The 27,715-nt window shown below is 39.5% G+C and overlaps 1 protein-coding gene and 1 long non-coding RNA gene across 4 annotated transcripts in view; one reads left to right on the top strand and one right to left on the bottom strand.

Moving 5' to 3' along the window:
* The window catches only part of LOC116724039 (nuclear receptor coactivator 3-like), a 72,900-nt gene that overhangs the window by 32,477 nt on the left and 12,708 nt on the right, over window positions 1–27,715 (bottom strand). For all 3 annotated transcript variants that reach the window (XM_032569560.1, XM_032569472.1, XM_032569387.1), the window contains exon 2: window positions 4,071–4,158. The gene's annotated coding sequence lies outside the window, so the exon portion shown is untranslated. The remainder of the gene's footprint in view (window positions 1–4,070; window positions 4,159–27,715) is intronic.
* On the top strand, window positions 7,243–7,689 carry LOC116724251 (uncharacterized). The gene is made up of 2 exons (XR_004340128.1): window positions 7,243–7,362; window positions 7,439–7,689. It is a non-coding gene; the product is annotated as an uncharacterized LOC116724251 (long non-coding RNA).

The following is a 27,715-nucleotide window of genomic DNA, read 5'->3' as shown; positions in this document are numbered from 1 at the left end:
TTTGACAATCAAGAATGTACAATGGGAGATTATTGTTTGAAGGTTTGAACAAAATGAAGGGAAGAAAGTCCCAAAGTCCTTCCAGTGCCGCGACAAAAGGAAATTTGAGAATGCATTCAATAATTTTACCCACAAGCTTTTTAAAATGTGTGAGGAGTAATCCTAAAGTATTGAATGTTCATATAATGGATGCTAAACAGCAAATACTCAAGGGGAGAGAGTTTTCTTCAGTCACCTCAGGCGGTTGTTTCTGTCTTGAAGTTTTTGCGAGTTGTTGCGCAATCACTGCAAAAAGCGACGAGCAGCAGATCACTGGTTAACTAAGCTAACGGACTTTAAGAAAGCAGAATCAAAATGGATGAACGGCGACTGCAAAAGCAAAACTATGGTTTTGGGTAGACAGAAAGCACAGCTGAGAGACGACAGAACTCCCACAGCAGAGTGAGTCATGGCGTACGTGGGGGGATGTTTGAAACAATGCAACAAACAAGAATATGAAGCAGAGAGTTACTGAGGGCAGACGAGGAAAACATGAGCAACTAACGCCACCTTGATCCACAGTCAACCTGTCATGAACTTCATTAACAAAGGAAGGATTATTCCTGTCTGAACATCATTAACATCTAGGGAATCCCCACCCTGATCATAAAACGCCTCATTCAGGCCCCTACACTTCAAGAAACACAAAAGTACTCGAGTTCATGAAAGAAAGTTTAATTTAATTAGAAAATAAAGATCTGTTTTAACAGCTTGACAGCTTCACCGCTGACTGAAATGAGGAAACCGAGATGCTTGGAGGCATCAAACTCCTGAATGGATCCGTTTCTATTCTCTTCATTAAAGTTGACAAAACAGAGAAAGCAGCAGGGTCAGAGCAGGCTGCTGCTGACAAAAGGCAGGAAGGTGAAGAGGTAAAGTGACAGAGTGAGAGAGAAAGGACTGCGCTAGATAAGTGATGCAAATAGCCGCCTGCCCAACACTCTTTTATAATATCTGTTGGCAAAACAGAAGCGCACAGCCCCGGTCTGGACATGTGAACTCACACTGGTGACATGTGGTTAAGGGTAACCATTTATCCAACCAGAAAAAAATAATTTAAATACATTTTCAGTCAGAAGATTACATACACTCATCATCAGTATGAATGTCATGAAAATTGGGAGCTTTAAGAATATTTTCACACCTGATTTTCAAATTACAACATTTGTTGCATTCTCATCTGGTATGATTCGCGTTCACACTGAAACCATTTCACCTGTTCCCTCCCTAACCTGTGGTGGCGCTGCACCAAGAACCACTGAAGAAATCGACATGAAAACCTTTGAAGACATGAGTACAACTTAATTCTTCATGGTATGGAAAAAGAAAATGAAGTAGCGTCAGATTTTAGCAGTTGTAGGATTTCTCTTTTGTCTTTGGCGAAAGACCATGAATCATTTCTCCCATTAGCGCTAGACACATTAGCGCTACGTTTGTTGTGGTTGCATTTATCAAGAATGCCCTGCGCTATAGTTCACTTCCTGCTTTTGGAGCAGTCTCCGGTCCACTTGGCATTCACATATGGACTCAAACTGCGTCAGAGTTCACTTCAACTGAACAGAAATTAAGGTTAGTAGGTGAACCAGAGTTTGCTTTTCTTCTCTTCTCTTCTCTTCTTTTCTTTTCTTTTTAGGCCTCCCCAAATGAACCAAACTTGCTAGTCAAACAAACTATAGTTAATTAAAACAGACTGAGTAGGACTGGTGTGAATGCACCCGAAGTTATACAATTGATTTGTGGGGGCAGAAGGATAAACTGCTTACACATTAAATAACAGCAACCATTTTATAAAAAATTCAAGATTGCCTTGAGAGCCTTGAAGATTTATTAGAGAACATTAGTGAACAATCAGCATCTTGAAGAACAAAGATAAAAAAGATAAAACTCCAGGAAGATTTAAAGCAGATTTAGGTTATAAACCAACATCACAAGCTTTGAACATCTCACACAAAACTGTTCAACCTTTCATATGAGGATGGACAGAGTATGGTATGACTCCAAACCTGCCAAGACACAGTCGGCTGCCTTAACTCACAGGACAGATGAGGAAAGCCTTAAAACGTGAAGCAGCCAAGAAGCCCATGGTGACCGTGGAGCTTCACAAATCTGGCTTTTATAAAAGAAGAAACAAGAAGAGCATTGTTGAATGAAAGCCATAAGAGGTTCTGTTTGCAGTTTGCCTTGATTCATGCAGGAGACAGAGCAAACACGGGGAAAAGGTGCTCTGATAAGACAAAACCAAATGTGAATTTTTTAGCCAGAATACAATATGTAATGCCAAGACAGCATATGTGACAGAAAGGTGACAGCCTAAATAACATCCAAAAGGTGAAACATGGTGGTGGCAGGATCAGGCAGTGGGAAAACTTTTCTTCAACAGGGACAGGAAAGTGAAGAAACCTGTTAGGTGGCTGAGTATTGTTATTAGAACGGCCCAGTCAAAGTTCAGCAGAGAATCTTTGGCAGGACTTGAAATGTGCTGTTCGAGACACTCTTCGTCTATTTTGCAAAGGTGAACAAGAAACCATTTCTGTCTGTTAAAGCTGAAGTATGTAACTTTTATTAGAAACATATTTTTAAATATTTGTTAAAACTGTCACCATGTTTTCACAATATGATAGGAGACTGAGCTCCTCTGCCTTCTCCCAGTGCTAATTAGAAACAACCAATCACAGCCATGAGGAAGGTCTTAGCGCTGTCAATCACCATTCTGTTTGGCACTGTTCATCTCCTTTTTCCCCTCCCGCTTGCTCTCTGCTAAGCTGCAGCTAGCATAGCCATAGTCATGACTGCTAAGATTAGTTAGCATAGCCAAGGATGACGGTGGATAAACGGTTTTCCTGTAACGATAGCTTGTTTTTTGTGAGGTTGATTGACAGCGCTAAGTCCCGCCTCCGGTGTCTGGTTGGTTGTTTTTCGGTGCATTTCTTGAGACAGAAATATCAGCACAGGGAAGAGGTGGAGGATATCAGTCTTTTCACAGATTTTCTGTCTCATTTCATACTGTCATGACATGGTAACAGTTTTAACAAATATATAAATAACATATTTTTATAAAAGTTATATACTGCAACTTTAATGTATAAAACTGGTAGAAAATCTGAAACTGCAGTGAAAATTGGTTCCACCAACTGATCGGCTCAAATGGGCTGAATACACTCCACGTTTTTCAGATTCTTATTTATCCATTTTTTAAAATTTATTCAGCATTTTTCCTTCTAATTAACAATTAGGCACTATTCTGTATTGTTCTACAACATACAATCTCATCAAAATTCGTAGTTGTAACCTCTCAAAACGCTCAAACTGTAAGAAGACGTTTTAGACACTGTGTGAGTTCAGTTTTAGTGGTTGTAGAAAAACTCCATCTCTCGTCTCCCGAACTCTTAGTACTTTCAGATTTTCCTCTTCCTCACTGCCCTCCCCCACTCCAAATAACTTCAACCCTCCCACCATCACTCCTGCTGCCTGTGCAACAGCAGCATGTCTGCAGGAACATTTGTGTGAGAACGCACATGAGCGAAAGAGAAAGTGTGGTTTGGTGAAGCCTGGGTACAGTACTGTGTGTGTTGTTGTTACCTGCAGACTGTGGGTAGGGTGGGGGAAGGGGGAGATTAATGCTCTCCTACAGCCTCTGTGGCAGGTAGAGCACAAAGAATAATTTGATTTCTCCTTCTGTCTCCTTGCTGTCTTCCTCCTCCTTCCTCATTTTCTCGACTGTCTGAAAGTAGTCAACTCTCTTTCTTTCCTTTCCTATCACAAAACCCATCAGGTTTTTTTTGAGCAAGCTATTCCGCTACCCAAGATTTAAACCTTAAGCATACATGCAAGAAAATGAACAAAAAACAAAAACAACTAACATCTCAACAAAACATCCGCATAAGAAAACATGCAGTGTTCTCTGAATTTCAGGGTTCAGGTCAGGAAGATGTTGCAAGAATGTGGCAACAACAAGAAACTGAGTCTGACAAGTGGCTCATCCTAAACCCAGCAGGCCGTTTCCATGCCAACCATACAGGATGTTAGCCCACCTTGTGATGGCGCCAAGATGACAGACGGTCAGATGGCCCCCTCCCCTCACTCTGGGGGTGCTCTCCTATCTGGGTTGATCAATTGACTCTGGAGAGAAAAAAGAAAAACATGCAGGAAAAGTTTAGCTCTCACGCTCACCAGTGTAAGTTCATTAGGGCAGTATTAATGAATAACCGGCAGCATATTAATCAGAATCATTAAAAAAAACCAAACAGGAGGCTGTGTTAGCTCCCTAATGAGTAAGGAACTATGAGAGAGCATCTGTATGCACTTTTGTCTTCATTATGGGTGCAGAGCGCACGCACTGTGGCTCCTGCTCATTTGCATTGATGCCCAGACCACTCCCACTCACCAGACAAAAATGCCCGACCACACACGCACAACTACACACAGAAAAAGTGACGCTGAGACACAACTTTTACAGGAAGCCACACAGCTGAAACCTGAAAGTGGCACTTCTAAAAACCAGCCAATCAACAGAGAGCACCTCTGTATCTTTTCATCTAAAACAAGCCCTACAGATCCAGAAAAAGAGGAATGATAACTTCAAGAACTTAATGTCAAAGGTCCGTGCTTGAAGGACTTAAGAGCAAAAGTAGAACCCCCCACCCCGCCAGCAAACTATTAGGTTAAATTGCAGCGCTAATGCCAGTAGCATATAACAGACCAATTTGTGCCTATTTAGATCCCGATAAGAACCGGAGTGTGTTCGCCTGTGTATTTTGGCTAGACTGAGTTGTTGCAGTAGCTCAAGTGTTCTGTCTGAACAATCACAAGAGACCATTCCGTAGAGGTAAACAGTTCGTAACCATGAGAACACTGGGCGTTTCCATGACACCCTGTCATCCGTGAAGCACACCAACAGGAAAGCTCATCTTCATCTGTCTTTGCGCATCAATATGTTTGTGTGTGTGTTGGTTGGTTTTTACAACATGAAGGGGTCCAGACCTCTCGATGATACGTACTTTGGGGACATTCTGTGAATGTGGGGACCAAATTGCTTTTCCTGCAGCTATGATGTAGTTTTTGAGGATTAAGGTACAGGTTTAAGGATTATGGCCACAAAAGCACAAGGTAAGGGTCAGGATTAGTTAACTGCACGACCCTTCGCACTTATACCCAACTTATGAGATAAATGTATAAAAAATAGGTAGAATACATTTAATATTAAGCCTGTCCCGATAACAAATTTCTCTGGATGATAAATTGTCCCAGACGTTAATGTGATAAACAATAATATTGTTGTTTTCAGACCATTTTCAGGTAATATAATTGTAATACAAGAACACATTGTCAAAGATCAAAATGATCTAAATATTTAACATTGGAACTAGACAACATTTTAAATATTCTGAATAAATAAAAAAAAACATATAAAATGAATTATGTAGTCTCTGTAAACAAAACAGTCCTTCAAAAAAGCTCTAGTTGAAACAAAAGCACCAGACTCAAGACTTATCACAGCTTTTGGTAGAAAGAGAAAAATGATGAACCATGCAAATGAAAATGATTGAACTTGTTTTAATTTATCACGCAATTAATTCATTTATTGATTATTGTGACAGGCCTATTTATTAGTGCCGCTCGCAGTTAAAATATATAAAATAAAGGCAAATTGTGTTTTTTTTCTTACTAAAACTTTAGCACATGTTCTTCAAACTGTGGTATAAGGACAACGGGTAGATATAGATAACAAATGTCATGATAACAAATTTTGGAGGATGACAAATTGTCCCAGTAATTATTGCAATAAATGATATTTAATTTTATACAATTTTCAAGTAATATATTGATAATGACCCCCGCTTGAAGACTAATAAAGTTCAACTTTGTAAAGAACACTTCACACTGGAACGGAAAGACATTTTAAATATCCAAAATGAAGCACAACAATCAAAAACAATAAATAAAGCAGAAATAAAAACCACACATAACCAAAGCCATAAATAACATGTAAATAAATTTTCCTACAAAACACATTAATTATCAGAATAGAAATGATCAAGCTCATTATAATTTATCATGAGATTATTTGATTATTGTTACAGCGTTAGTAGTACCCAGAGGTAAATATATATAACAAATAAGTGGGAGTACTTAAATAAGTAATTCAAGAACATTGATTTTTGCTTCAAAACTTCCATAAGTCCCTCTGGGAAGATGTTGCTGTGTTAACAAGTGGTGGTACTTATGTTGCATCCCATTTTCCACAAAAGTTGGAACGTAAACATGAGAATAAGGCCAAATCTGGTTTACTTATGTTTTGGTGGCAAGTAAGAAACCAGAAGAATTTGATAATTGCTGTTTAAAAGGATTCTTGTTCTTCATTAAAGGGACATTTTTCCAAATAGAGGTTTAAATCAGTTTATCCAAATTAAGGGTGAATATGTGGAGAAGTAAATCATGTCAGCTGTTATGTACAGCAGAAGATCTGTGATGCTGTGTGTTTGTTTATAACATTTTAAACTCTCCACAGTACTGGAACATTTAGACAAAAAATGGTGGTTTCAGCCAGAAACTAAATATTTAACTTCTTCTTTGGTCATGGCTTTGGTTAGGGCTTCAAACAACAATTATTTTAGAAATTCATTATTTTATCCTGATGATTAATCAATTAAATTGGATTAAAGAAATGCCACCATATGCAGATTTTCCATTTAACCACTTAAGCCTTTTTATATAATATTAGAAATTATTTAAAAGATGCAAATAAGCAAATCAATTACTTTAATAGAAAAAAATGTATTGGCTAAAATGCAAATCGTTGCATTCCTTTAGTTTATGCTTGATCACTTGCAGCAAAGGATGCAAAAATACTAAAAAATACTGTCAACTAATCTGCTGATTATTTGTTGGATTAATAAATAGGTGGAAAAAGGTGCTTAATAGGAGATTTATTTATTTTTATGTTTTTACAGAATTTGAACCCGCGAAGCTAAGTCTGTCACTTAAAGATTGCTGGGTGGAACAGATTTACAGACAAAGTCGGTTTTTTATTGTAACTGCAAAAATTAATATATTTTTTACACAGATTAGACTTAACTGCTTCACTGACTGTGTTTTTTTTTTTTTCAACAAAAGTTAACCATAACTCGACTACTAAATTAGTTGATGTTAATTTCAGTAATCGGTTTATCATGATTAATCTGATTACTTTAAGTCTTCATTGTCACAGCTGCTGTTGTGCAGTGACCACTCGCACCTGATCGTCATCCTCCTGATCTCCAGCTGCTGCCATATAAGGACGGAACTCTCCCTGCACGGCGTCAGATTGTTGTGAAACCCTCAGCGGTAACACCTTCAGACCTGTTACTGATACTTGAGCTGACTGCCCAGAATCTAACCTGTCTGTCTGTCTCTCCCTCAGCGATCCCTCTCCTGTCCCTGATCCCTGACCCTCTCTGTTGGAAAAGGACCTCCTGGCTTCGACCCCCCCCGGCCTGTCTGACCGGATACCCGTTTCGACCTGGGCTCTGGACCCGCGGGCTCGGATCCCCTGTTTGCCCGGCCCGAAGATCAGGGGCCGCCTGATCCTGAATTGATTCCCTGGTTCTGACCCTGGCCTGTCTGACTAAGAGTTTGTCGACCTCCCAATAAATACCTGGTTGTAATTTTCTGTTCAGTCCCTGTGTCCATCAGTGCCTGAGCCTGACATTCATTGCTCTTTATCATGATAAAAAGTGTTATGACATGAAATTTCTCGATGAAGAATCTTGTTTTAGAAATACATGATTGAATAAGTTCTGCAACAAAGTACACTTTTGTTTTTCTTGAGTGGACATGCAGAACATCGCAGCAGGGAGGGGACGTTTACAACCAAATCTCTAAGTCCAGTTCAAGTGTGTGTATGTTTGCATGGCTGATCTCATGCCTGGAGTGGCTGCAGTGTGTATGTTTATGTGTGCGAGTATGTTAGCACGTGCCTGACCGCTGGCTGCACCCCTGATTGGGAGCAGATGGGGACTGTCGGGAGTGTGCATGTGTGGGTTAGTGGGCAGGAAGGGAAAGGAGGAGGAAGAAGAAGAGGAGGAAGAGTGGGTGCTCTAGTTTAGGTGATGTATGGTACTCTCACAAACCAACAAAGACCCCATTTCAAATTATGTGTTTCCTATTAATTGCAGGGGTAGAAAATAGAGCCAACAAATCATTGTTTAAGTTAGGAGAATCTATAGATCTGCATTGATAAAGACAAACTAACCGATTCATTTTTACACGTGTTAAAAGGTTGTAATTTGGGACACGCACGAACAGGCCCTTTAGTGCCTTTAGTGTGATTATTACACTTCTTTGTGCTCACTTTCACACAGCCATGAAAGGTGGGAATGAATAAAATGATAGTTAACGGCATGTGGGGTTGCTCATACTGGCGTAAAGCCTTGAATATAAAAGCGGTGTGAATGAGCTTAAGATTGTGAATCAATGGAGAAATGTTCGGCTCGCAGACGCCAAGGTCTTCTCACAGTCAGCTCTGGTATTAGAAACCTCTCATCGTCTACCTGCGCTTGACAGCCAGAAAACTGAATAAAACCTCCGATAGCATTCTATAAATTTTTACTGGCTTGTCTTTTTCCAGCGCACTTGAGCAATATCATAATCATCTTTCAGTTGTAAAAACACAAATTAAAGGTTCAATAAAGATGCACCTCAAATGCAACTTTGGCTGTGACAGGGTGAACAGAAGCTGCTAGTTAGCCTGTGCTGACTAGCAGCAGAAGGAGACTCGCATGTGCTGCAGAGATCTTATCTCAGTGACATTTCTGCATTTCGAACTGTCAGAGAAACTGATTTAGCTTGGTGCTAGGTTTTCAAAGAAATCTTTCCACGGCCTCCAGGACAAACAGATGAGTCGTTGTGGATATAAAATCTTCAGCTTTTGTGAAAGTCACATCTTACTGCCTTACAATTCACCCAAGACCGGTACCAGTCAGAACTCGAGAAACACTTGCATCTGTTTAAAATCACAGTCAATGTATTTTCTCATTAGGACACGGTTCATGACAGCAAACTGGCAGAACTTCTTCAGTGACGCCAATAATTGAAAGATCAGGAGCAGTGCAATTGCTGCACCTAACTGCAAATTGCCATTTTAACTATAAAATTTTATGAACTGAGAAAGACTAGACTGAATGTTGGCTTTTTGATTAATTTATTGTTAGTATTTTATTAGTAAGTATTAGTTATTTATGCACAGTGGTGCAGTTGGTAGCACTGTTGCCTTGCGGCAAGAAGGTCCTGGGTTCGATTCCCGGCTGGGGTCTTTCTGCATGGAGTTTGGGTGTTCTCGCTGTGCATGTGTGGGTTTTCTCCGGGTACTCTGACTTCCTCCCACAGTCCAAAAACATGACTGTCAGGTTAATTGGTCTTTTTAAATTCTCCCTAGGTGTGAGTGTGCATGGTTGTTTGTCCTGTATGTCTCTGTGTTGCCCTGCGACAGACTGGCGACCTGTCCAGGGTGTACCCCGCCTCTCGCCTGGAACGTAGCTGGAGATAGGCACCAGCAACCCTCCCGACCCCATTAGGGACAAAGGGTGAACAGAAAATGGATGGATGGATGGATTAGTTATTTATTGTTAGTTGTTGTTTACCTGGCATATTTTCCCAATTTTAAGAACATATAAGGTCAAATAATTTATTACATATTCAAATTTATACAAAAGTTGGATGAGATTTAGCTTCTCTAAAGGATTGATGAACACTGAGCTAGTCTCTTGCCTAATGTAACATTTGACATTAATTTTAATGCAACCCTCCCCCCCAATCCAGATTTAGTCCATAGTTTCTGTTGGTCAGGACAAAACGTAAACTGAGTTTCCCATCTGATTGAACTTAAGTCTTCAGAAAAAGAAATAACTTGAGCTTGTGTTATACAATAATATTGAAAAAGGAACGTTTTTCAACAAAAGCTGTTAAAATCATGAAGCTTTTAAGCAAAGAAACATTTTGTTGAATTTGATCCAGTATGGAATCCTCTTACGAAAACCCAATCCTTTGAAATCCCTCATCAAATCTGATTAGGTTTAGCTTAAAACATTAGCAATTAAGTTCAGTTTTAAGGAGCTACAACTTCACGCTTTAATCACACTTCCTTCGGAGTAGTTAACATCAGTGAGAAGTTCCAAACTAAAAATCAGAAAGCAACCTGGAGACAAATATTATACATGTGTGAATGATATAATTTATTTCTAATTTAAGTCACAGTTTATCATCGACTGATTTTTGTTATATTTGACTTTGTAATAACCAGGATGACAGAAAATGTAAGAAGGACACGTTAAAGCAGAAACTATTACTAAGTCAAATCATTTATTTATTGAAGGGTGTTTCAGTCATTGAGTTGGAGCTGCTGATACACACTCAGAATTTGTTCCTGACTCATAACAAACTGAGTCAGACAAAAGTTGGCTGCTACTTACAACTTTTTAAAAAAACAAGATTCTTTGCCATTTCAGCGGAAACTTTGAGTTTTTATGTCAACTCTATGTCATTGCTTAGACCTTGGTGCCTGCATCATTCCCACCCTCTGCAGAGCAACGACTGCAGGGTTGCTGGGTAAAACAATCAATCCTGCAAAAGAAAATCTCCAAAAAGTGTGCAACCTTTGGAAATGATACAATGTGTGAATCAAAAGTTGATGGATTGAAAGTCAGCTTGAGCCTTGAAAAGAGCTGACAACTGTTTTCTTCAAAGAGTAAGAAGCACAAAAGCAATAGCAGTTCTTTCTGGTATTTTGTTTAGATTTTTTTTTATCCAAAATTTAAATATAAAGTTAAATTGTGTCTCCTTTGCATTTCGCAGCCAAATAAGGCAGGCAAACCCACTAAGACATTGTTTCTATGCTTTTGATACCAGCATAAGTGACAACAACATGCTGTAAGATACATAGATATGTTTGCCCAAGGTGAAGTCATTATGTCCCTTCAATACTTTTAATTTATGGTTGTTTTGTAATTAATAGTTTTGCTACTAAAAGGACGCAATGGTGCTGCATCTTTTGAGTAGACCATGTGTCAGTTTGCGTTGATACACTTTTAGTTTTCTATTACATACTAATTTTTCTGTTTACCATTAGAAAAATGTAGTTAAAGGACTGGAATGAGGTAAAATTTTAAATCTTTAGAGTCATGTTACCATGACATTGTGCAGTCCTAGAAACCATTTTACTAGGACTTTGATATATTTCTTTTGTAAATACAATTTTGAGAAGTCTGGTGTGCATTTGCAGTTTTTGTCCTATTATAAATAAAACGCCTTCCTGCTAAATGCTTTAAAAAAAAAAAATAGGATCCACTTGGTAGTAATTTAATTTCAGGATAAATATAGTTGTTCTGTGAAAAGCTCATAGGTTTGTTGCACTGTGAAGATCTGGTCATATGAGAAGAAAATTGACTTTTTATCTCACAAGCTAATGAAATGAAAAACAGAAACTATTTATCACCTCGAACATGCATTACCAGAGTGAAACATGGTGGTGGGAGCATCATGCTATGGGAGTGATTTTCAGTAGAATCAGGGAAGATGTTCAGCATGGATGGAGCTAAAACAGGAGAGTGCTGGAAGAAAACTTGCAAACAGGCAGCAACAGACCTAAGAAAGGAATAGAGGTTCACCTTCCAGATGGACAAGGTTGAAAAACATTGAAAGTACAATTACATGTTACTTTATAATGGTTAACCAAATACAAACCCAATAAAATACTATAAAGTTTGTTTATTGGGAGGTTACAAAATGAAAGTGGAATGTGAGCAAAACATGTTCATTGGGTATGAATACAATGTTCTTAACACTATTCTCATAAAAGGGTAAAAGGTTTTCAGACATTAAAAGTTGATCCACAATTACAGTTTGTTTCTTAGCGACCTTTACTCTTTTTCCTCATTTTACCTTTTGCATTTTTCTTTTCTGTGAAATGATTTCAGTCTAGCAGAAATCCCATTTGCTAGTCTTTTACACAACAGCACAGTGAGGAAAACCTAACAGTACATCGTATGGAAGTGTTTGCACTCTGGATGACTCTCATTCAGCCCCCGTCCAGCAAACCCCAAACCCAGCGAACACATTGGAGTAAAATACGAGCTAAGCCACATATTGGCACCTTGCCTCCTCTTAAACAAATCAGGCCATGGAGACTAATAAAAATATGTCTGAGTGCAACCCTTGCTTCCACAGACAAGGAGGTACCAAAGAGGGGAGCCAGCTATTCTCAGCTACCCTGCAGAAGACCGAATAGTGCTATTCACAAGAAGCACAAAGAGCAAGCCTCACCTGCGCATGCATATATACACAACCGCCCTACATTACTGTTAAATGTTGCTTTGGATTCATATTGTTCTTTGTGTCTCAGAAAACAAACTCACTCGTTGGAAACAAATTGCTTCTTTAGCTCAGAGACAGAGTGAGAGTGAGGTCCATCTTTAGACCAATTACTGCCATCACAGAATAGAGGCTGCTGCGTCAAACTTCACACTCCAGAGAGGGAAGAGATGGGGTGGCGGATGAAGAAAAGCAGAGTGTCTGTCTGGCTCAAGGAAGAAACAGACCCATCAGGTCTAAAACTCAAACTCATCCAAGCATCCAGGTGCGTTGGCTGTTAGCTGCCATCATAAGTAGATTTACATTTTTTAAAAAAGAGTTTTAGGTGTGTGAATGAGTCATCCTCACCCAGGAATTCAAGTGCAACATTTTATTACCTATAGCCCTAATAAATAATATACAGAGATACAGCAGCGAATCTCTGATGGTGGATAAATCTCAAGCAATAAAACAAATGATCTGTTATTTTAGCGCTTTTTTTTACATCATTGTTAGTTTATAAATCACTGAATGGCTTAGCACCAAAATACATTAAAGATCTGCCGTTGTATCAACCATCCAGACCTCTCAAGACTTCTGGTTCTGGTCTGCACAATCTACAACCCACAAATCTGGAACAAATGTCCAGAAAACTGCAGAACAGCTGAAACACTGAGTTCCTTTAAATCATGACTAATAACATGTTTAGAGTTGCTGTTGAACCGTAATAAATGAAACAATCACCAACATATTTGATGTGAATTGATTTTATTGTTGGCACTCGACAAAATGTAATGTTTGTTACTGGTTTCATAATTGGTGACTGTATGATGTTTTATGACATTTTTTATGTTTTTAAGATGTAAAACACTTTAAGCTGCATTTATTTATTGATTGATTACTTAGAAAAGTACCGTATTTTTTGGGCTATATGCCACTACTTTTTTCCACGCTTTGAACCATGCGGCTTATAGCCCGGTGCAGCTTTTCTGTGGATTTTTCTTCAACCACCAGGGGGCTCTTTAGCAGGAAGTGAATCATTGGAAGTCAAAATTGGAAATCAAAGAAGAAAGCGCTGATTTTCATTTAGAACAATTACATGCTAGCAGCAGGCACGACGGAGAAATGTTTTCAAACTAATACCCCTTCATCATGGAAACCACATGAAGAAGTTCATCTGATGCAGCTTTTAAGTTGAAGGCTATCGATCTGGCAGTACAGATCTATAGCCACTGTACGTAAGCACGACGTGAACAAATCCATGGTTCGGCGTTGGAGACGGAGGGCTGCGTCCTTAATAGCAGATTTATTAAGGATGCGTCCTTGTGGAAAACCGAGAGCGGCGGAGATACCAGCGGCTTATAGCCCTGTGCTTTGTGGATGCGGCTTATAGTATGGTGCGCTCTATACTCCAGAAAACACGGTAATCAAGATGCCACTGGTAACTCTGGAGGAGCTGCAGAGATTGAGTTAACATGAAAACTATTAGTCATGCACTCCATAAATTTGGCCAAGAACAAAAACTTTGTTAAAGTAAGAAATCCTGTTTGCATATAGGGACAAACATGGAGGTGGCAGCATCATGCTATGACAGTGCCGTTTTAATAGGAAGAAAAAAGCAACAGATGCGGGGGAAAATAGCCTCTTAGATCCCGCAAAAGACTTAAGACTGAGATTACTTTCCAGGAGGATCAATCTAACTTAAGGATAAAGCCATAGGGTCAATAAAATGGCTTAGATCAAATCTTGTGCATTAGAATGGCCCAGTCAAAGTAAGAACTAAAATCTAATTGACATTTGCAAAGAAGTATGGGCAAAGCTGGTATTGGGACAAAAATGGGAAAGAAATGGGTGAAACTACATTATGGGTTTTGCAAGACACCATAGATAGCACTAACACAGTTCATAGTTATTCAGTCTAAAGCTGCAAAGGTCTTTTGTTTTTCAAAATTGTGTAACTTCATGTGTTATCACTGATCAGCCTCACTTAGGGCCACAGTGGGGATCTCCTCTAACTTAAAAAATGTCACCATTAAAAAGTTTTGCTAAGTTGTAAACACATTTTGCTACAGCAGCTGAAAAAAAAGAGTTGTAGACACAATACGAAAACCTAGGAGCATTCCAGTGTGTCGCAAATGTTACAGAAAAACTAAACTTCTCTAAAAACAAATGCCTAGTATAGCATCTCATCTGTCAACTTCGGCTAAACTGAGAAGAAAACTGTGGTACAGGAATAAATCTTGTGAAAGTGTTGAAAACCTTACTGGTGCTCACCAACTCTGCCAGGTTTACGCACTACTATATCAAAGGGATTCATTTTATTAGAAATGTAACAATTAATTATACAAACAGGGTCATGACTGAATGCTGGAAACATGTCATTAAAGCGAATAAATTAACAAGTAAAACCTGATCTGGTTGAAAAAGAATTGAAAAGGTCAGTTCCTTTTGCTTTTAATTGGCCTGTTAAATTAATTAAAAATAAACAATATCAGTTTTATGGTTGTGGTCGACTTTAATAAGCCATACAGTGCAATGAACAAGTCACCCCCCTTTCTCTTTAACCACAAACGTGATTATTAATCTGCTGCCAAGGCAACAATCTACGCAAAGAACAACAACCAACTGCTAGTTAATGAAAACAACAGTGCAAGCTTACATAAAGACTCACACACTTACCTAAAAGCTGGATTTATTACCAAATTTTATTAGACTTAAAGTCTTGTAACTGTATTTTGCATCGCTGGCCTGTCTGCATATGTAACCACTGCTAGAAAAGCTCCTCTTGCATCTGTTAGGCTGTTTGATAAAAAATTTACTGAAAAATTGTAACATTTATGTAAATTAATTTGGTCTAACTGAAGTGTTTTGTTTAGTTAAAGGATGAAATTGGCTCAGTGAAAATCTCTTCTATCCAGAAACTGTTTTATCACTAGAAGCAGTAAACTGCATTATGGGCTCTATACACTAAAATAGACATATTATATGTTTATTGAAATTTAAGGCAGATGTGCAAACATTTCAGATGGCCAGCCAGTTTTTCTATGCAGTTTTTACAAACAAGCTAGTATAAACTACTTTCTGTTTTTTAGGACTTTTAAGAAACATTTACAAGCTACTGTGTAAAAACATACATTCATTCAAAATAATCGGTGCTTTAACCTCTTCAGACAAAATATGATCTCATGTCACTGAAGCACAAAAATGTTATGAAGTTTATGAAATAGGATATGAGGTTTTGTCTGCAATAGGGATGGGAACTGATAAGAATTTAATGATACAGATTCCATTATTGAACTCACTTATGAATTAGTTTCCTTATCAATTCTCCAGTCATTCAAAATATGCATCATGTTGCATTCAATTCAGACAAAATTAAAGCTGACTTAAAAAATAAGAATGTACGGACAACTTTGCCTTTTCAGGAAGGATTTTTTTAAGTCTCCAATTGTGGAAAACACCCGTTCACACGTTATTCATTTTCACTTCTCTCATTTTACTTTTCCCTGCCTCGATGAAAGGGGTAGCTAAAAGTGTGGATTAACAAATCCAAGGAATTTTCTACCAGAACCAATGAACTGTATCAACATAGCGTTAGCATTAACCTAGCACAGTCCTGGAGATCTACCATCCTGCAACTTTTAGATTCACCTGAATCATATTAATGGTTTACTACCAGGCCTCTTCAGAGCTGAAGGACTGAATGGTGATGAATTCAGTCATTTGATTCAGGTGTGCTGGAGCAAGTAAGTATCAGAAAGTTGCAGCTCTCCAGAACTGGACTTGCGCAACTCTGGTCTATAGCGCTTTAGTAAACATTTCATCTCCAGATGAAAACATACTTGGCAGGAGCATCAGAAAGTTGTTTAACAATGAAGTAAGGAGAAGCATAAAGGATGCAAGCATCTTATGAAAACTATTTGTCATTGGCATGACGACTAGTCATTCATGCTGCTACAACATAGAGCTACTCTTTGGCTACAGACTGTCATTTTGCTCTTTCGCCATTTCATACGAGAAAAGTACGTTTTATTGATGTTTAAGTGATTTGGGGAATGGGTAAATTGACCTGGAGTAACAGGAAGGCTGAACTGTACTACAGCAAAGTTATTCACAATTCTCTTATTCCAAAGTTCATATAAATTTACAAAAAGAAATGGCCACCAAACTAGTTCTGTGTGAGAGCATTACTGCCCCCCACACTAAAGTCAGGGAAAAAACTGCGTGGTATAAAATAAATACAAGCAAAAGTACTTAAAAGATGTTGTTCCTCACAAGATTACAGATAAAAGTCTGTCTAGGCCAACTAGCACTTCTGTCGGTATTTGAGCGCGGTGACATAAAAGCCTGTTTGAGTCTTACTAACATTTATAACACAGGTTTTATTTTACTATGTAAAGTGAGATCTTGATGGGAGCACACCATTTTCTTGTCCACCTCTACCTTCCTCTTCTCGCTTGTTTTCCGCTTCAACAAAGAGGAAGCGGCTCTTAGCAACCTCCTCCATCTATTTATTTGCTCCGAGTCCAAAGAACTGCAAAGCATCAGGAATAAAACAGTAGTGAAAGGGTTGGAGACAGGTACACAAACACACACTGCAAATTCATCTGCGCACACGTGGATGGGACTCGCACACAAACACACACTCCTGGTTGAGCATCTAAATCACATTAGCCGCCTGCCTGCCATCCATCACTCCCACAGACAAAAGCACATGCAGGAGAGGCGGGGAAACTGCATGGCAACATGTATAACCGCACGCAAACAAACACACACAATCGGTCATAGAGCAGCAAACACACCTTGAAACCAGGAGACAGCACACAGGAAAACGCAATCTCATTACGAACAGTCACAAATCAACTTCCATTCGCTTCCGTGCATATCACTGTCAGCTCACATCTATTGCACATTTAGAGATGGGCTCATTTGCAGAGCTGTAGCTGCTCACTCCAAAGTTACACAGAAATCAGAAACAAGAACAACTAAACAACAACATACTATGGTTGCTTTGAAAATTTTAAGAAGAACGAGCTAAACAACACGTTGAGTAATCTTTTGTGACTTTATCAATCTTCCTTACTATTAGAGGGGGAGGGGTTCCCACATCCCAACGCTCTGTTTGCGTAGATGTTTGTAGACCCGAGTGTTTGTTGGAGGCGCCTGTTATCTTGAAGATGGCGTGTGCCTGTGGGGTGCTCCTTACCTAATGGGATGCATGGTGGGAGTGTGGATGTCTGTGTATGTTTGCATGTGTGTGTTTTATCTAATGGGCTGTCTCTTGGGTGAAGTAATTACCTAGTAAAGCAATAAAGGGGTCAAAAAAGGAGAAGAGAAAAGATGGATTAGAGAGGCAGGACAAACTTAAAGCTTGCTATTTATCTATCCATCTGTCTATCTATCCATTTATCCATTTTTATCTATATATCTATATAGACAAAGAATGTTGCACTTCTTCTCAACCACAACTACCTGCTCAATCACCTTTCCTCCAAAAATACTGCTGCAAAAGTTCAACTCACTACTGAGATTAAACTAAATTAAAGGGGATTGTTTTATGCCTGTTTCATGCGGCAGTATTTTAAAATGTTCTGCCAATTTTCAAAACTTGAGGGACCCCCATGATGATGAAAAATCTTAAGTATAACAGGTTTGGTCATACAGTGTGCGGTTTTCAGCCTCACGGCAGAATCAGCACGTAGTTCACGCATGAGGCGATTTCACTCAAACATTCTGATGTCGGAAGGGAAATCTCTGGATTGTCTGTCCTGTTTGTTTTTGTGTTTTCCTACGATTCATAAACAACCTTTCGAGGTGGTTCCCTGCCTTTTGGCAATGGACTTCTAGAGATGGGGCACGGACTGGTAAAGAGGATGGATGGATGGATGGATGGATGGATGGATGGATGGATGGATGGATGGATGGATGGATGGATGGATGGATGGATGGATGGATGGATGGATGGATGGATGGATGGATGGATGGATGTGCTCTGGGGAACACACAAAGATGCAGTTATAAATGCTAAGAGTAATAATTGTGTAAATCTCCAATAGAAGACTAATAGATAGTAGAGTTCAAAATTTGCACCTTAATTCACGCCTATGCCTCTAAACTTAACCCCCAGTCATAAACAAGGGTGTCCACTAAAGGTGCACCGATAAATCAGCCAGCCGATTTGCTTAATTTTGCGTGACTATCTACAGACCTTATCTACCCCACCAAAGGTCTAAAAAGCAGCCACTGTCCTCTTTTGCTCTACTGCGAGACACTGAATGAGTCATGTCTGTACGTTTGCAGTTAATGACAGTCACTTCACTGTTGCCAACTCAGTGACTTTCTTGGTATATTTAGAAAAATTTCAGACAAAACAAATTCAGTATCAGCCAAAATCAGAATCAAACAAAAAACTGGCATCCAAACCCCTAATCCTAGACAAGAGTGTCCACCTTAGGCCCATTGGTCTTCAGAAGGTCAGTAAATATGCAAGAAATGGTCCTAAATAAAGTAGCTAAACAAGTGCACACACACTTGCACACGGGAGCATTGCCTTTATTCCTAAAATGACGGCTAGAAATAAATATTCTGAACACTGTCAATTACAGATCTTAGAGGAAAATCAAAAATCTGCATCAGCAGGTAGAAAGTCGATAAAACATCCCTCATCTCTATTTTTGCTCGCGGTGTGCATCTTCAGTCGGCCCTGGTGTGTCTGCTTGTGAACAGCAGTGAGGATTAGACAGTAATTCACCTCACTGTACAGCTACAAAACAGCTGCTGACAAAACGCATCTGCAAGACTGTATGTCTGCCCACGTGGCATCAAAGCAGCGAGCGACTCGACTGCTCCTTTACTTGGCTCGTACAGTCGTTTAAAATCATCTGCACACGCACACTCATACGCACATACCCCCGTCCGTTTGATGTGTAATGAGAGAAACCATTAGCAGTAAAAATGGGCTCTCCCCGCCCCACTGCTCAGCAGATCTTAGTCAGAGCTGCCGTTACATGTCTATTTATACATTCACTCCTCTTTGGATTTTCTTCCCCTCTAACAGAGCACAGTTTGTGCATAACATAGTCAACAATCCTGCATTCCTCCTGCCCTTCTCTCCCCATGTCTTCTTCTGCTGCTGATTCTCTCTCTCTCTCTCTTTCTCTCTCTGTCCTCTCTTCCCATCCCCCCCTTCTCTGGCAATCTCCTCCCACTCTATACCCTTCCCCCTGCTCTTTCCTGCTCTGTACCTCCCTCCCTTCTTCCCTATCTCATCTGGCTATATGCAAGCAAGGCACAAATTCATCAAGAGGAGGGAGAGAGAGAGAGAGTGAATAAAAACCAGAGAAAAGGGGGGAAGAAATGAAAGGGAGCAAAACAAGACCAGATGACAAACAAACAGGGAGTAAAAAGAGGAGCAAGGCAGAAGATGGAGGATGGAGAAGGGGTAGGAAGGTAGTGCTGAGAAGGAGGAGGGGGACGATCGCTCTTGATACAGCGATGGGCGTTCCTCTCTACGGCTCCTACGAGGTCAAAAGTTTACAGTGGTTTTAATTTCACCTTTCAGCAGCCAATCAGAACGCGTCTCTGGGTGCTGGGGGAACTTTGACCAGCTCCAAGAATGTGACTGGAAAGATCTGAAACTCGCCTTTTCTTCTAAACCAATCCTCTCCTTTCTTACCACTTTGGAAATTTGTATTTTTCAGAGCAAACCTGTACCTGTGTTTATTTGAAAAGACTTTAAGACAGAGGAATAAAGAAAAGTGTTTATTTGAAAGGATACTGAGAAAAATGGCATTTTTCTAAACACAATAAAAGAAAAAAAAAAGATCAACAAAATGTTACATCACAGGGCAAACCAGAGTCCATGTTAAGGTCACTTCCAAACAACACACACATAAACACAGCAGCGACACACCCCACATGCTGCCAGAGTGCCGTGTGAGGGTGTGTGTGTGCTCATCCACATGCCAGTGCAGGGGGAGGAGGCTCCAGTTAGATCATAGCATCAGGCAGGGGAGGGGCGGCACTGCAAATAGAGAGTGGGCATCATGTCAGGCAACGACACGTAGAGCGGCTGCGAGCCGCTCGTAAGGAGACAAGGAAGTGCATATTAATTGTGTGCATGTGTGGTGTGTTTGACTAATTAACAGCTACTGAAGAAGCTCCCCGCTGCTCTATTCTCCACACATCAGCAGCACAACTACGGCTGCGTCCACCTGGCTGCGAGGCGCGCGCATGAGAGCGCATTTCCTCCGAGGGAGCAGCCGCCGTGAATCTTCTGGAGGAGCCCAGACAAAAACTAGACAAAGCAGACGGCGAGACAAGACGAGATATACGGCCTGCTTCCACCTGTGGTGGACTTTTGCCTTGCAGGCGCTGCTTTTTCACTCAGCTCTCCGGGCACAGAGAGTGAAATACATCCACTACAACAGCTGCACATGAAGGACAAGCGCTTTGAAACGCTATAGGTCCAAATAAAAGAGCAAAAGCAAATCAATAGCCCAGAACCTCAGCTGTTCTCACATGCTGTATATAACCATTTATAGAAGCTCTACAGCAGAAATATTCTACTTTCAAATGTAGAATATCTCCTATTAGGACAACAACAAATCAATAGCAATACATATCCCAATAAATATGTCAATAGATAATCGATCTGATAGAATATCTAATTTATAGAATATTCACTGATATCCAATCCAGAACTGCACAGCAGAGGAAAAACTTTAGCCTTTCAACCTCTCATGGTCAGCTAAGCAAGGTTGGTGACATCAACTAACTCACTCACTCTTTGGTTACCAAGCAACTCACTCATTCTTTGGTTACCTAGTAACAACCTGCTGGATAACCTAGGCAAGTTGAGTAACTTGCACAGTTTCAGATTTTTGCCACCTTTTAATGTCTAACTGTTTAATATCTTACAAGTAAAACCTGAAAAGTCTAAATCAAATCTAACAGGATGCTGTTGAAACTAAAGTGGTTTCAAACCCATTCAAGGAGACATTGACGTGATGATGTCCTTCTTTCTGAGCTTCCTCTTAATGTTTAAAGCCTTCAGAGGTAAAAATGGTCAAATAATGACAAAAACTCTCAAACCAGACTAACTTTCTCTAGTTTAAAGGTCACACTTTGAAACCTCTCCACCTCAAGCAGTGATACCCATAGATTTGAGGCTACACAATAAATGGAAAAAGCACTCAGTGTCAGCCACATGTGCTGTTTTCAACTCCAAACCCTCCTGAGGCAATACAATCAAAAACCGTTCCCTTTACCCTCACCTCGTCACCTCTGGTCTTTTGTGCAAAAGGCTATTAGGTAAACTGTAAGAAAAATTGAGCTTGTGAACAAAATTGTACATATCACAGCATCTTAGCTCTAATTGAATGTAAAAACTACCGGCAGTACAATGTTTGTCGCAGTTGTCAGAGAGCAACAAGTCGACCCTGCCACCTTTGACCCCTCTGGCTGTATTTCTGCTCTTCTGAGCAGCTGAAGTGCGTCAGGACAAAGGTTAAATGCAGAACAGCCGCAAATTAGTTTGTAGCTGTCGAGGCTGAATATATGAGTGTGCATCAATGAGTAATGCTATGTCAAAAAGGAGCAATAATACCCCTAAAGCAACTGGGAATACAAAGACTAAAACTGTTCATCTTTAGGAATCTGTATGAACAAATTCCTCTAACATAAATTGTTGTGCAGTTAAAATATTGTGAACTTGGAGCGTAGGGGTTCAGTGATGACATTTGGTCTCGCTGTGGTGATACTCTCTGTTGTAAACTCGGTTGAGCAACAATGTTTTATGCAGCAGATTAAGTTTTCAGGTTAATATTCTGCCAATATAAACTATTTCTTTTTCCATTCAGGAAAGATCTGGTAAATGGTGGTGAGAGCCAAACTGCTCCTCCTGTATTTGACCTTTTGGCAGTCCGTCAAAGCCTCTGTTCGAACAGGCTAAAGTAAACATTGTTTGCAGAGAAACTGAGAAGTGTAATCCCTCAGCTGAAACAAACTCCAGTTGCAAAAAGCCTTTAAAAGTTTTATGCCAGTTTTATTATTAAATTCAGTTGTTCTGTTTGGCTGAGGCTGCACACATTTATTTACATGATTAAGATCAAAGACACTTGACAAGTGTGCAAGTATTTTTACACACATGGCATCAGATCTAAAATAGATCTTGCATCCTGCATGGGCCGCTTCATTGCATATTAATTTGTAATGTTATGACAAAGAGGTTGCTTTTTCTACAACTTCTACAACTTTTGAGGATTATGAAATCCTCAAAGTGCAAAGCTGTGCAGATTCTATCAGGTTCAGTCTTTCAGCAAACCAATCTTCTTTCATGATGCTTCCTCTTCTTACAAATTAATTTCTGCTTTTTATGCTAGAACCATTTTGCATGCCTTGCCACTGTTGAGAACCACTGACCAGACTTAAAGGTTGAACTGGATGTGCCCTGCTGGTAAATTATTAATGGCTTGTTGTCATTTCCTGCCTTAACCCTTTGGGCTTCCTCTGTTCATCTCTGCCCTTTCTCCGGCCCCGTTTGTAGTTTCACAACTCTACTTACGCCATCCTCACATTCACCTCTCTCCTTTTCTCCAAGTCTAGCACTAGAAATGGTTTTATTTTTAGCCTTCGATGAGATAGCCCAGAACGATCACTCTCCCAAAAACAGACTCACCACAAGGCCTTTACTGGAAACCTGTCACTGAGATGTAAAAAAAAAAAAAATCAGTTTCTACAAACGGTAAAGTGTGCACACGTTTCCAAAGTGCGTTTGTCAGTTTACTATTGCATCATGTGCTGTAAGTAGTGCTCAGCTATATCCCCTTCAAAAGTACAGCATCTTTGTTTAAAAGAAAGTTACTATAAATCAATACAACAAAAACAAAGCCCAATGGCTTCCAGGGGTCAGTACTCCAACCAGTAGGTCCTTTTCAGACAGCAAAATCTATTTCCTAGTTCTTGAAATCTATTGGTAGTAGATCTCCTTCTCTTTTGTTTCAGCACTCCAGGAACTATTTCCTATTGTAGTTTCCAGTCATGTTTATAGGTCTCAAACTGCTGTAGCTCAATGATAATAAGTGAATGAAATAAAATCACGACATATAAAGGTATGGGGATTGGTTGGGAAAGCTCAATTTTCTACCAGAGCCCATCCAAGATGAGCCTTTAAAGGCATCTTTCTATTATGCTATCCTGAACCATTATCTCCCATAACCTAAACACCCTGAACCTTCAATCTCCCCTGGGTTGTTCGTCTTAACTATTTCCACGACCAGTACTGTTTATGTTCCATGAAACATCCTTTTGTCTCCACTGAACTGTGATTTAAAATCTAAAACAAAAATATCCTTAAAATAAAGGAATAACGGAAAAGATTCTCTTGTGAAGGAATATGCTGTTTTATACGAAGCCCTACAGGGGACATGGGGAAATTTTTTTCTTTTGCGTTACCTCGCAAAGCTTTTGCGTTAACTCGCAATACTGTACTGATCAGTTCATGCGGCATAATTGAATATTGTAAGCCCTTCTTACAGTGGCCACCGTACTTTCTGCCTTAATACAAGGTTATGTAGTTTTTCTATGTAAGCTAATATCTCCTTGTGAAATAGCTGACATTTGATATCTTTTTCCTTAGTATAGAAAGGCACCACAAACCTATGATATAAACAGAAACTTTTCGTAAGTAGGAAAGAAATAAAAATACATCCAAACTATTTGGACTAGTTCTGAGTTATTATCGAGGGTAATAAGTCATCTGTCAGTTTTGATTGTGTCTCTGTTGTGTTTGTATTCTGAATGGTTTGAAGGGCCGTTTTCATGTTCAGTTGTTTATATCATAGATTTGTGGTGCCTTTCTATCCTAAAGAAAAAGATATAAAACTTCAGATATTTCACAGCGATATTAACATTCATGGAAAAACCTCACATAACCTTATATTAAAGCAGAAAGTACGGCAGCCACCGTAAGAAAGGCTTACAGTATTCAATTATGCCGCATGAACTAATCAGTACAGTATTGCAAGGGAACACAAAACCTTTTGGTTTTGAGGAAAGGTTGTCACCAGTTTGGCTATTATTTGGATATTTAAAACAAATAAGGAATCAATAATTATATTATATGAAATCCTTATATCTTGATATTGCCCAGCCTTGAGGCAACGCAATATAGCTGTACAGTGATTGATTATGGCAACAAAAATTGTGATTGAAAAAATAACAGTAATAATTTCCAAGTTTGTTCATTAAAAACACACATTACAAACTCATTCTTTATAGCAACATACAGGATTTAGGCTACAAATTTTAATTAAAGTGAGTTACTTAAACAATATGACCTAATACAAGTCAATATGAATGTAAACAAACAGCTGGGGAAAGGAGCAACAGTGTTTTTATCTGATGGAAAAACTTAATCATTCTCTAAATTCTTTTTTCCCACCATTTTGATGGTGTTGTTGTGCTTGGCAGAGCAACAAGAGTAAGAACTCTCAAAGACATGTCGTACTTCAGGGAGCGCCCCAGTTCATGCAACCCTAACAAATGTTTGAAAGTGGCTGAAATTCTAGTCGCTCACCCTGGTTACCGGAGCGGGCAACAACAGGAGGTGATATTTCATCCGGTGCATCGTTCTTAATGGTTGAACTGATATGTGGGGCTTAGTGCAAGGTCTGATTTACTTGGAAATTAAAAAAAGATTAATGCTAAATAACAAGAACTGCAAAAGAAACCAAAATTGTTGGTTCACACTGGATCAAATCAGTAACCAAATTGCAGCCTATTTTCTCCACAGAGCTGTAGACTGTTTACTACCACTCTTTGTGAGGGAGGGAGAGAAAATGAGAGGGGTTAAGTTTTATAGAGGAAAAGCTGATTCGACTGAAGACACTCCCCCTGCCTGAGCTGGGGCCCCTGCGTGGAGAGCTTCTTTCCACTTCTGAGCTTGGCAGAAACACATGGCATAATGGCAGTGACCCCGCTCACTTCTGAACACCAGCAAAATTAGCAGCCTGTCTGCAGCGTGATCCTGCAGGCTCTCGCATCACATCACATGATGAAATACATCAGGATCTCCTCATTCAGACCTTCAGCTGAGCAAGAAAATAATAAAGAAAAAAATAACTGTTGCACAACAGTTTTAAAGAGGCGAAACTTGGCTGCTGCGTCTCATTTGACTTTGTGTGCATGCAGTCAAACGAAGCAGCGACGAAAGCTCAGTGCTTCTCCTAAATGCTGCAGTGCACAGCAAACTAAGCTTGACAGGAGGTACAGATGAACAAGCTCCAGGTGTCGTCACAACACCAATATCGTGACCTCAAAGGGGAGGTGGAAACAGCCAATAAAGTAAAGCCTGCTCAACCAGTACACTGGCTCATACCAAGGTGACACACCTGGTTGGAGGGTGTGGGGTGGTGGACCTTGTGTTGCTTCTTCACCGTCATATGCTGCTCGTCATGCCGAACACTGAGATATGTTGGCATCTTTATACGGCTCAGAATATGTCGCAAATTTATTGCTATTGGTGGGGTCGGCATTTATTGTACAATTTATCACTTGTCATGATAAATTTCTTATTAAAAAAATTTGATTTATCAAGTTAATGATGCTTAAAACACGCCAAAACTGTCCATTTTGACGAGATTGTTAATTTTACTTCTTTTTTTTTCAATTTGTTCAATGAGAGTATACCAATAATTTTAAAAATATGATTAAATGCAGTTATTGTGTTCAGTTTAGTGATACAAATCACACTTCTTTATGTGACTGGTATCTTAAAGAATCGTGGTACAAGTGGGAATGTTTTTCAGGAGCAGTATTTGTTTGAGGCCAGGATGGCAGTGCCATGCAGCCACAGACATACAGTTAACTAAAAAAGAAGTAATAAATAGTTCTTATCGTTACTTTTATTGTTATCACACTGGAATCATAATAAAAGCTTTCCCTCCTGAGCTGTGGATCTCTGCAGCTCCTCCAGAGCTGGTTCTTTCTATGACTAATCTTCTGCTCACCCAGCCTTACAGTTTAGCTAGACAGCCATGTCTTACTTGGCTGGCAAGTGTGCCGCACTATTTCCAGATAATGGATTAAACAGTATTTGGTGCAATGTTTAAAACTATAGAGTTCCAGTTTTATTATCTAACTTTGCAAAAGTTTAATGCAAAGTGCTCCTTGGTCATTGGGAGGGTGCGTGTTCTCTAGCAAACCCCTGAGGTCTTCACAGAACAGCTCGGTCTCTACTGAGATTAAATTACTAACCTTTGGACTTTTGAAGGTAATTGGCTGCATTGGGTTTTATTTGGGAGTAAAGGAGTTACACAGGACTGAAAACACATGCATACAACATTTAAAGGGGCAGTATTATGTAAAATTAACTTTTTTGAGCTTTACATCCTGTTAAAAAGTTATTCTGTCATCACAAACATACATGGAGTGTTTCATCCACGTTTGAGAAATTCTTTAATCTTTCACATTTTTCAACTGTGAAAAATGTCTGGCTGTACCTAGCCTCGCCTTTGAGACACAGCTCCTCCTCAGAGCTGCAGTTTCACTCTCCCCCTTTAAGCACCTTCAGACTAGCCAGCAGAAATGAGCAAACTCCTGGTGAAACTGTGCATCAGCTGATCTCTTTATATGAGCCACTTCTCATTAAAACGCTGGTAAAAACATTGTCAGAGGATTAATAGAGGTGCACAGTTGTGATGACTTCCTGAAGGCGGAGTTTCAGAAAAGCAGGAGCTTCTTAAAGAGACAGAGGCCCAATTTAAGGCATTAAATTACACAGTCAAATTTCTTTTAAGTCGTATTTGATATATACAGCATTTTTAACAAGTGAAGTTGACATAGTTACTTGATTGTGCTAGCCTAGACGTTACACAATACTGCCCCGTTACGATTTTGTATCATAACAAATTTTGATAACTGTGTCCTTTTTGACGATGGATGGACAAATGCATGGACAGAAAATTTGATTTATCACAAACCATAACTGGAACAAAATCCAAGGAAATAAATTTAATTTTGTGGTTGTATCATGACAAAATTGAGAATAAGTTCAAGTGATATGAAAACATTTGTAAGTCCACACTGGCATGTATTGCGTTGGCTATGGAGGGATGTGGTGGCTGAGGGGGAAGGCTGGACCAGAGTGAATTAAGTTGAGGAGGCGGTCATGTAACAGCTGGGTTCAGGCAGAGTTAAAGCCCCCTTGCTTGCTGTGCTGCAGCTGGTAACATTTACCTCAACTCCTACCCCATAAAATGGTGCGCATGTGTGCGTGTGCGAGTGTTTAAGCAAGGAGAGGAGCCTTAAAACATATAAACTGAGCCTAGATTTTTTTTTTTTTTTTACAATGGAA

The sequence above is a fragment of the Xiphophorus hellerii genome, chromosome 1 (genome assembly GCF_003331165.1).
Source record: "Xiphophorus hellerii strain 12219 chromosome 1, Xiphophorus_hellerii-4.1, whole genome shotgun sequence".
Classification (NCBI taxonomy): Eukaryota; Metazoa; Chordata; class Actinopteri; order Cyprinodontiformes; family Poeciliidae; genus Xiphophorus; species Xiphophorus hellerii.
The sequence above is the reverse complement of the archived record's forward strand: the minus strand, read 5'-3'. Positions and strand labels throughout refer to the sequence as shown.